The sequence below is a fragment of the Giraffa tippelskirchi genome, chromosome 5 (genome assembly GCF_054371585.1).
Source record: "Giraffa tippelskirchi isolate mGirTip1 chromosome 5, T2T-mGirTip1v1.2.pri, whole genome shotgun sequence".
In the NCBI taxonomy this organism is placed as follows: domain Eukaryota; kingdom Metazoa; phylum Chordata; class Mammalia; order Artiodactyla; family Giraffidae; genus Giraffa; species Giraffa tippelskirchi.
In genome coordinates, this window is record NC_137279.1 from 50,871,001 (window position 1) to 50,882,555 (window position 11,555).

The following is an 11,555-nucleotide window of genomic DNA, read 5'->3' on the forward strand; positions in this document are numbered from 1 at the left end:
AAGTGGCGTGGACATTCATAGCAGTGACCTTGGCGTAGTTACCTAGATCAATATTTTTCCTCTCTCTTTTAACATATCAAATCAGTGAGAGAAGTTACTGCATATCATAAAGTGATGGTATGACCAAAAGCCACACAAGACCATTAGCTCCATTTGGTTACAATGGCAATCTGTGTAAGACTTGATCCCCAGCCACAGGCAACATACAGTGGAGTTGGGGAAACAAGAACAATACAACAGGAGATTATCCATGTAAGTATTTAGCATATCATATACCTGGCACATAGTGTGGATTCAAAGAGCATCAGCTCTTAATATCATTACAATTGCTCTTGTTAAGATGAGGCTGTAAGTGGGACTTCCCTGGTCCAGTAGTTAACAATCTGTCTTGCAATGGGGGGAACGTGGGTTCAATCTCTGATCAGGGAAGTAAGATCCCACATGTGTCAGGGCTACTAAGTCCCCATGCCACAACTACTGAGCCATGCGTTCTAGAGCCAGCGTGCTGCAGTGAGGACCCAGCACAGCCAAAGTAAAAAAATAAAGTTAAAAAAAAAAAAAAAAAGATGAGGCTGTGGTTAGAAGCAAGAGAACAATGTTGAGAAGCACTCATATCTTCACTACTTCCATGGTCACCATCCACTCTCCTCCCCCTACAAGGGCCAGGAGGTCTGAAAATGAGCCAGCACTAGGTCTCCAGGGACAGAAACCAGGGACAGGCATCCAGTCTGAGCTGTCTAGGGTATAAACAGTCAGAAGATGGGGCACTGAGACAAGACCAGAAAAACTGCCGAGAGTCAGGGCCAGGAGAGCCAGAGTAAAATTCCAAATCTAAATGCTCTTTGTGAGCAAGAGAAGAAGCTGGGGGTCAGGGGCCAGGTAGGCCAGAGTAGCAAAGAAGCCAGTTTGAAGCAAATCAAGGAGGATCCTGGGAGGCTGCCCAAAAGGATGCTGGAATAGCCACAGATCACCCTGACAGGCTGCCGGGCATGGCCGTGTCTAACCATCAGAAAGTTTATCAACTATATTGTACAGAATATGATAGGTATCTGGCTCTTGACCTGGGGGCCTGAGGTTGAGCTGCAGTGGCATCAGCTGGAAATTTATTTGAAATGCAAATTCTCAAGCCCCACCCCTGACCTGCTGAACAAGAAACTGTAAGGGTGAGCCCCCTGGGCTTCCTTAGAATCCGTTTGCAAAGCAGGAGGCTCAGAAGATGCAGGTTCAATCCCTGGGTCAAGGAGATCTGCTGGAGGAGGACATGGCGATCCACTCCAGTATTCTTGCCTGGAGTATCTCAAGGACAGAGGAACCTGGCTGTAGTCCATAGGGTCGCAAAGAGATGGACATGACTTAAGCAACTTAGAGTGCATGCACTCAAAAGTGAGCCCAGTGTCAGCCCTCAGGAGGTACAGTAAGACAAACTTTTAAAATCAGCATTTTTCTACTTTAGCTATACCCTAAGATCACCAGAGCAACCCACCCTACATCAATTACATGAAAATCTTTGAGGGATGGGGTCATGGGGCATTTACCTGTTATTTTAAAAATGCCCTGGGCAATTCCAGGGGTGGAAAACTACTAACTTCAAAAACACCTTCCTTAGGAGAAATCCCTTTATAAATGAAGGGTATCAATACATCATTGCTGTTCCCTGGACTGGAAATGGTGAGAGACCATATGTTCCAATTTTATCAGCCCTCTTCTCTGGGTTTCATATAGCCTTAAATGAGATGGTTTATTGGAAGAACCTTTAACATCAACTGGCTGTAGTTGGTAAAGCTTTCTACCCTCCTGCTCAACAGATAACTCCTCAAGTGTCAGAGTAGAAAGTATAATCCTTTAAAGTGAGTAAGGGCACACTTTCCAGAAACCTGGGATCAACAGAATCAAAATGCGTGTGTCATCTCACAAATGACTGAGTAAAGACCAAACGCTTCTTCAACTGAGATGAAAATTAAGTCTAAAGTCAATACAGGTTCATTGTGTTCATTGCAATGGAGTATCTGTTTACTAATTTCATTTGGGGCTTAAATTATTACTGTCTTCTCAGCATTTCAATCTTTTTTCAATTTTTTTATGCTTCTCTACTGAATTTTAATCAGGGATGTTATTAGGCCCTCTTTGGTTTTTCCTCTTTTCTTCTCTGAATTCCTCCTGCTCATCCCTTCTCCTTTTCACACTGTCTGAGAAACACCACGTAGATTTCATGTGAATTACTTGTCCTTGGGCGGTGCTTGTGCTAAGACTACAGGCAGTTACCTCCAGCCATAATGGCCATCATAATTAGATGCAATTATTTGCTAAGTGTGCTTACAAATTTACCAGAGAGCCTAGATTAATTGCCATCCATATCTTAAAGCTTCCCATCACCTTAAGGGGCCACTTAATCCCTTCTTTCCTCTAAACTAATTAATCCACAAATAATAGGTACTTAATAGTCTCTGAATAATTACCAAGCCGGTCCAGTCTTTGCTAAGCTCAGCCCAATTGAGGCAGTCACGCAGGGTCCCCAGGGCAGCAGCGCCAACCCAGCTTCCTATATGTGGAGCTGCCTCCCCTGGCATCCTGCTCTGTTTGCCTCCTTGCCAGCAGGTGAACCCCTCTCTCCATAATAATGTTTCTGAATATTTATTTGTTTCTTTTTTGAATGAGGAGGGATGGGACATGGAAGTAGAAATAACCTTGCACTCCTACAAAGTCAGCTTTTTCATGTCTAACTCAACCTCTCATTGAGCGCAGAAGTGATTGAAGGAGGACGGGAGGTAGGGAAATGCGCCAGCTGCCTTAAATCGCGAGCTGCAAGCTATTGGGCGAGCGGTGTGAGGATTCCTGGCAGCAGCCTGTTTGAGTGCTGTAGATTAACCTGCACCCACTTTCACTCCCCACCCACCTGCACCTTGCACTTCACAGCCATTGCCAGCATCCCCACATTGTAATAAAAGCATGCCTTTTGGTTGACAAACACCTTCACATCTTATTTTCACTGGGAACAATTCGGGTGACTTGACTTAGAAAGTTTCCTCTCCATCTTACAAATAGCAGAAATGAGGTTCCAGGAGTTTCAGTGACTTGCCCCAGGCAGAACTCAGACTCTTGATTCCTGACTGCAGTTCCTTGGGGAAACTACACTGCTTCTCTGGGGAAACTTAAAATATTCCAGAAATACCTTCTGAGAGCTGGTGCTCACCCACCCACCAATCTCCATGTTGAAAGTTCCAAATCAGAGATGTTCTGTTTGGCTGGGACCTGGAGCCTGAGTTAAAGTGTGCTACCCTTGGAAGGTTAGCACCTTCAGTTTCCATGGAACACTAACAAGGCCTTGATTAAACTTCATGATCAGAATGTTCCTTGTCGAGTGGAGAGTGAGGGTCTAGGAGAGAAGAGAGCAGCTTTGTTGAGAACAGGAAAGGAGAGGTGGGGTGAAGCAGGCCGGCCCCCAGAACGCAGGCATGGAGTACACTCTGGGATGTGGGTTTGGGAACATGAAAGTAGACAGAGATCAGAGGTCAGAGAAACGGGAGGCATCAGCTCCATACCTCATAACTTAGCTTCAGGGCGGCCTCATCTAGAACCAAGACGTGCTACCAGACCTGAAATTTCTTCTCTGTTCAGGTCTAAAAGGCCAGGGACACAGCCCATCTCAAAGAGGGACAGAAGAGACAATCAAGCAAGAGCCCCAGATCTGTGCTGCACTCAGATTCTGCCCCTTTCTTTTGTCCAAGGCTGACACCTTTCCCCATACTTTTTGCTAACACAGCAGAAACCTGGATTTTGTCATGGGATGAAGCAAGCTATGAAATCACAAGCCATTTCATTGTGGTTAGTCTTTTTTGAGGGATTCCCAGGTGGGTGGTGCTAGAGGTAAAGAGCCCACCTGTCGATTCATGAGACAAGAATTTGATCACCGAGTAAGAAAGTTCCCCTGGAAGAGGGCACGGCAACCCACTCCAGTATTCTTGCCTGGAGAATTCCATGGACAGAAGAGCCTGGTGACTACAGTCCATGGGATCACAAAGAGTCGGATATGACTGAGCAATTAATACTTTCACATTTTCACTTTCTTTCAGGCTCCTTTGGAAAAACCTGGAATTTAAAACAGGTTAACACTCTTCTAGTGCCCCCTTCAGATATATAGATAGATAGATAGATAGATACATATATATAGATAGATAGATAGATATACACACACACATATATACACCTGTACTCCTGAATCATTGTAAATGAATGAGCTTCAATTTTTAAAAAATAACAAAGTCTATCTTGAATGCTCAAAAAAAACAAAAACCAACTTGGTTAAATATGTGGACAAAAATTGTCACCTGCCATATCAGTAAACAAAGGATGTAGCAACCATCAAGCCATCACCCACCGTAGCCACCTCAACTGTGCAACCTGAGGGGATTCAAGAAGAAGAAAAATAGGATACTGGCTCTCAGTAGTTAAGATGAATGTCAGAGGAATGATTTCAATGAGTCTATTGCAGGAAGGGGGACCCCTTCCAAGGCCAGAGAGTGGGCCTTGTCTAACACTTGGAAATGAATTGTCCGAGGTGGCACACGTGCTGACAAAGCAAGAGAGTTTATTAGGAAGGGGCGTGCAGGTGGCAAGCAGCAGGGTCAGGGAAGCCAGGGGAACGGCTCTGCCACGTGGCTCACAGTCTCGGGTCTGATGGTAACAGGGTTAGTTTCCCGGTTGTCTCTGGCCAGTCGTTCTGACTCAGGGTCCTTCCTAGTGGCATGCGCATCATTCACCCAAAATGGATTCCAGTGAGGAGGAGTCTGGGAGGTTTTTAGGATATATGGACCGGCATCTCTTCTTTCCTTTTGACCTTTCCCAAATTCTTCTGGTTGGTGGTAGCTTATTAGTTCCATATTCCTTGCCAGGACCTCTGTTGTAAAATAACTGAAGTGAATGGTTACTATTGGGCCTGACCAGGGCAGGTGGTTTTGGTCAGTGGTTCCCCTAACAAGCCCAGACTCTTGCATTTTCCCATACATAGTAAAGCACTAAATTAATTAACCTGAGATGTCTGGTTTTCTCTAATCAGCAGTAATCTTTTGATGCTCACTGCCTGTTTTTTCATTTGTTTGTTTGACTGCCCATATATCCTGGCTTCTCCCTTAACCATTTGGGAGCACTCTCTCAGAGCTATATGAGAGGCTGCCTTCCAGGCTTAAGCCCTCAGCAAGTTTTCATCAAACAAAACGTAATTCTCAACTTTAAGGCTGTAATTTTTTTTCAACTTGACAAACAAATGAAAGTGAAGTCTAGCAAAATATGACACCCCAAAAGATGCCACTTTGGCTTTAGAATTATTTTATGCTGAAAGTAGTTGAGAAGAAGCAAAAATAAGAACTCTCTGCCCTTCACACAATTTGCCTAAAAGCAAGACATAAATTTACCAACATGACCCCTTACCCTCTCTACCAGGATGGACAAGGTTCATCAGCCCCTAGCCCCAACAACTTTAAACCTTCATCAATGGAGAAGGCATGGGCCTAAATTTGTATTATTCTCTTGTTACCTATACTTTTCCTGGTCACCTCCTCATATCCTCCCCCACCCCTGCCACAAACACACCTTTCTTTCCTTTGTCTTTAGTAGAAGATGCTATATAAGTTGCAGTTTTAAGCCACCTCTGAGAATCACTCATATTCCCTTGGGTATCTCTCATGTATACGTGAGTTATACACGTTTTTAAAATCAACATTCAGCTAAGTAAATTTAATGATCTAGCTAGCTTTATTCAATAATTCATGAATCAAGCAGCCTTCCGTCTAACAAATAGAATGGAGCTCTGAGGAGGTGTATGAAATGGAAGGATTCTACAGGCAGAAGAGGGCAGGAAAAGGAAGTTTCTAATAAACACAAGGAGCTTAACTCAGTGCTCTGTGATGACATAGAGGGGTGGGATTGGAGGGGTTGGAGGGAGAATCTACAGGGAGGGGATATATGTATACTTACAGCTGATTCACATTGTACAGCAGAAAATAACACAACATTGTGAAGCAATTATCCTCCAATTAGAAAAAAGATTTCACGATAAGCTTAAAAAAAAAAGTGGATTATTTCAGTCAAGGTCACCTTCCTGTGGGGGACAGGACAGGTCTATTAGAGGATTGCCTCAGTAGTGCTAACCAGGCAATTCCAGATTGGCCAGTTTAAGTTCACATTCCTAGGAGAGGCTGACACTTCTATTAGGTTAGGTGTTAAGTCTTGATTTGCTGACCTGGGACTTAGTACAAGTTGACTCCATTTGGTGCTTGCTGTTTATTTTCTTTTCTTTGCTTCTTCTTTTTTAAAATAATTCCTCCCTTTTTGATCAGACTCTCACTTTAATGGAGAGATTAAAATTAAAGGCATTAGCATCACTCCCAGCTACATGTCTCTATTTCTTATAGCTTTTACTGATCCTCTGTGTGGTAGTCACATGACATTTTTTTGCTGAATCTCTGTGGTCTTCTTCATAAGTCAGGACTTCAGATTCACATTTCTTAAGCTGGTTATTCTCTTTGTCCCCTTTTTGATGTTTCAGCCTTAGAAAGAACATTTGCTTTCTGGTGAGCAGTTGCAAACACGCGTTGAAAGATTTTGAGAGAATACAATGCACTAGGGAGACAACTATGATGGTTACAAGCAGGGTAATTCCCAATGTTTGGAGTGCACTTCAGAGCCATGGTCCCAAAAGTGAAACCAAAATCAAATAAGTTCAAGAAAGAACCTGTTGAGTTTAGTTCAGTTCAGTTGCTCAGTCACATCCAACTTTTTGCGACCCCATGAATTGCAGCACGCCAGGCCTCCCTGTCCATCACCAACTCCCGGAGTCTACCCAAATCTATGTCCACTGAGTCAGTGATGCCATACAACCATCTCATCCTCTGTCATCCCCTTCTCCTCCTGCCCCCAATCCTACCCAGCATTAGGGTCTTTTCCAGTGAGTCAACTCTTCCCATGAGGTGGCCAAAGTATTGGAGTTTCAGCTTCAACATCAGACCTTCCAATGAACACCCAGGATTGATCTCCCTTAGGATGGATTGATTGGATCTCCTTGCAGTCCAAGGGACTCTCAAGAGTCTTCTCCAACACCACAGTTCAAAAGCATCAATTCTTCGGTGCTCAGCTTTCTTCACCGTCCAACTGTCACATCCATACATGACCACTGGAAAAACCATAGCCTTGACTAGACGGACTTTTGTTGGCAAAGTAATGTCTCTGCTTTTAAATATGCTATCTAGGTTGGCCATAACCTTCCTTCCAAGGAGTAAGCGTCTTTTAATTTCATGGCTACAATCACCATCAGCAGTGATTTTGGAGCCCAAAAAAATAAAATCTGACACTGTTTCCACTGTTTCTCCATCTATTTCCCATGAAGTGATGGGACCAGATGCCATGATCTTAGTTTTCTGAACGTTGAGCTTTAAGCCAACTTTTTCACTCTCCTCTTTCACTTTCATCAAGAGGCTCTTTAGTTCTTCTTCACTTTCTGCCATAAGGGTGGTGTCATCTGCATATCTGAGGTTACTGATATTTCTCCGGGCAATCTTGATTCCAGCTTGTGTTTCTTCCAGCCCAGTGTTTCTCATGATATACTCTGCATATAAGTTAAATAAGCAGGGTAATAATATACAGCCTTGACGTACTCCTTTTCCTATTTGGAACCCGTCTGTTGTTCCATGTCCAGTTCTAACTGTTGTTTCCTGACCTGCATACAGGTTTCTCAAGAGACAGGTCAGATGGTCTGGTATTCCCATCTCTTCAAGAATTTTCCACAGTTTATTGTGATCCACACAGTCAAAGGCTTTGGCATAGTCAATAAAGCAGAAGTAGATGTTTTTCTGGAACTCTCTTGCTTTTTTGATGATCCAGTGGATATTGGCAATTTGATCTCTGGTTCCTCTGCCTTTTCTAAAACCAGCTTGAACATCTGGAATTTTATGGTTCACGTATTGCTGAAGCCTGGCTTGGAGAATTTTGAGCATTACTTTGCTAGCATGTGAGATGAGTGCAATTGTGCGGTAGTTTGAGCATTCTTTGGCATTGCCTTTCTTTGGGATTGGAACGAAAACTGACCTTTTCCAGTCCTGTGGCAGGAGTCACCTTTTTAAACCAGTGGCTCACTCAGTGATCTTCTGTACATGAGCCTCAATCTCCCCAGAAGTGTTAATCCAGGAGCAGCAGGTGATGTTGGCCACAGCACAGACATCTCTTTGCTCAGCTAAAAGATAATCAGGGATAATATCCTAGTATTAGGTACAATTTTGGCCAGAGAATCTAAGGATTTTTGTTGGGCAACTCCTGCTTTAGCAGTAGATTCTGCAGTATCTTCAAGAGTTAAAGAAAGGTTTCTGGTCATAGACTCATTTTCACTTACTCCTAGCCAAAGCAACAGTGATCTGCCAGAAAAGCTAATTTTGAATCATGAATGCCTCTTGCTAATTTCCATTTAAGTCTGTGGGTTAAGACTGGAAAAGCAGGCCAGTAAAAGTCACAGGTGGTTTTATTCTTATTACATTTGCCTTGTGTCCCTTTCTTTGTATAGAGCCTGGAAACCATATTCCTCAAGTTTGGGGTTGTTGACCAGAAACAGGGAAATGGACCCACAGAATCTCGGAGTCTGACACAAATAGGGGCTGTGTTTATTCCAGATAAACTGAGGCACTAAAAATCTGGGTGAAATTTGTAATGGGCAGAAATACAAGATTATGGTGACATCGGGAACGGAAGAAAAATCAGTCATAGTGAGGACCACAGGGTCCTCAGCATCCTGGATATATCAGAGTTTCTCTTATGACAAATCCTACAGTCTTGAAAGATTACCACCACCACCCCTTCTGGCAATGAATGTACAGGGTGATGGCATTATTTTTACATGCCAATGCCAGAGGAAAGGAAAGAAAGAAAAGAAAGGGTTTTATGTTTAAAATGGGAAGTCTTGACCCAACATCTTGTGTAGAAGCATTCTATGTCATATGTCAGCTGCTTCTCTTCCTCATTAAGCAGCTTGAAGCAGGGCTTCAGTTTCTAGCCAGAGACTGAAATCAGATGGTGGGGGTGAGAGCACAGAATCCTAGCCACTAGACCAATGGTCTGTAACAAGGCCCTGACTCTGGTTTTGCAGAAAAAGAATTCCCACAAAGTCTGGAAATAGTGAAACAAATAAAGTACTTATTAGATGGAAAAAAGAGTACAGTACGGGTGGATAGACACACGGACAGACTCAGAGGGAAAGTCACAGAGTCTTGCCCTTCTGGTAGCTTGAATTACTTTTATGCGGGTGCTGCAGGGAGAAAGCCAATTCTGACTCCATGCTGGAAACTTTCTTTGACTTGCTTTTCGTTGCTTTTATTATTATAATCATACTCAGTGGCTTGCCTGAAGGACCCTGCCACTCTGCTTGACTGCAAATTAAAGTGCCTTTTTTCAGTTCGTAGAGAGATAGTTTGTCCCTGCGAATAGAAGAAATTAACACACCCCTTCCAAAGGCTGGACATTCCCTTGGAGATGCTTTACAAGAATGAAGACCCTTTCACTTTACTTCCCTACTTCATCTCCCTCTCTATGCCGCCTTTTGACTTTCGTTCTTCATTGCTTCTTTCTCTCTGATCTATAAAAGAACCTGGCATCCAGACCCCAATAAGATGGTTATTTTAAGGCGCTAGCCTGCCATCTTCTCGGTCTGCCGGCTCCCAGATTAAAGTCTCTTGCCTCAACATGTCATCTCTTAGATTCATTGGCCTGTCGTGTAGCGAGCAGAATGAGCTTGGACTCAGTAACAGGGACATTTCTTCCAGGTTTCCTTGCCAGTCATTTTGATTTGCCTGGTTCAGAGTCCATATTTGATATACCTCAGGATCCTCCCATGTGCACACACATCTCTTAGCCAAGATGGATTCTATCAGAGGCCTATGGGTAGTGAGCATCAGTTAGTATCACTCCCTTTTTTACCTCCAAGAAGCCTTTCTGCGCATGTGTGGTCAGGGTGGTCTCCTGACTTCAAGCATGAGAAATATGTGGTTTTTTAACTTCCATCTGGGCAGGGGATGCTTCTTGTGTTCAAGGCTGACAGAGTTCAGTTCTTCAGTACTGGCAGAAATATTCACTGGTTTTCCCAACTGAAAACTGACAAGATATTTGAAAGGATTTTTTTTTCAAAGTAGCCTTGTGTCCAGAAATTGGACAAATGGAAAGCTGATATTCAGAACCTGATAGAAATTTTTCTTAGGCCTCCTCCCTTAAGCTAAAATAAAACTGTGTACCCAGAGGATTGAAAAAAAAGTCTTCCAAAGACTTTGTGAAAGGATTTACTAAAACATTTCAAAGACAAAAGCTCTAAATCCAGGACATATGTCTTTTGATTTCCATCTTAGGTGGAAATCTTCTCTCTGATATAAAGAAGCAATTTGAAGATACTGTGGTTGGATAGGTGGCTCAACTTTTGATGGCATTTAAGCTGCAACCTACTTGTCCTTTTTAACAATTAACCTGGCCTATTCATCTCAAAAGACTTGTAGGTATTGTAAAACATTCTGCCCTTAGGAAACAAAAGTCCTTCTTAACGGAGCTTGTATTCTTTTCCTGTGCCTTTCAGATGTAAATATTCTACTTGATTCCTCTAGGAACTCTTATCTAGGTCATCTCTTTGAAATACCAACTTCAGAGAGGTAATTCTTTATCAGAAGAAAAAACAAAAGGGGGAAAGGTTATTTTGAAGCTTAGGTGAATAAAAAGTCTGTCTTCCTCCAACAATTAATAAGCAGGTAACTTTTAATTATCCCATGTGCCAAAAACACAATTTGGATCCAATCTCTTTTATAACTGTTGAATTCAGTATTACTGTACCAGATTCAGAGCTAAAATTAGAAATCGGAAGCTATAAGGTATCAGTTTACTTCCGAATGTATGTTTATGTATATGTATGCATGCATGCTAAGTCACTTCAGTCCTGTCTGACTCTTTGCCATCCTATGGATTATAGCCTGACAGGCTTCTCTGACCATGACATTCACCAGGCAAGAACATTGGAGTGGGTTGCCATGCCCTCCTCCAGGGCTTCTTCCTGACCCAGAGATCGAACCTGCGTCTCTTATGTCTCCTGCATTGGCAGGCAGGTTCTTTATCACTGGTGCCACCTGGGAAGCCCATGTATATGGGCCCCCAATCTTTCCCAAAGATGGAGAAGCTCTGTACAGTCAGCAAAAACAAGACTGGGAGCTGACTGTGGTTCAGATCGTGAACTCCTTATTGCCAAATTCAGATGTAAACTGAAGAAAGTAGGAAAACCACTAGATCATTCAGGTATGACCTAAATCAAATCCCTTACGATTATACAGTGGAAGTAACAAATAAATTCAAGGGATTAGACCTGATAGACAGAGTGCCTAAAGAACTATGGATTGAGGTTCCTGACACTGTGCAGGAGGCAGTGATCAAGATCATCCCCAAGAAAAAGAAATGCAAAAAGGTTGTCTGAGGAGGCCTTACAAACAGCTATGAAAAGAAAACAAGTTAAAGGTAAAGGGGAAAAGGAAAGATACACCCATTTGAATGCA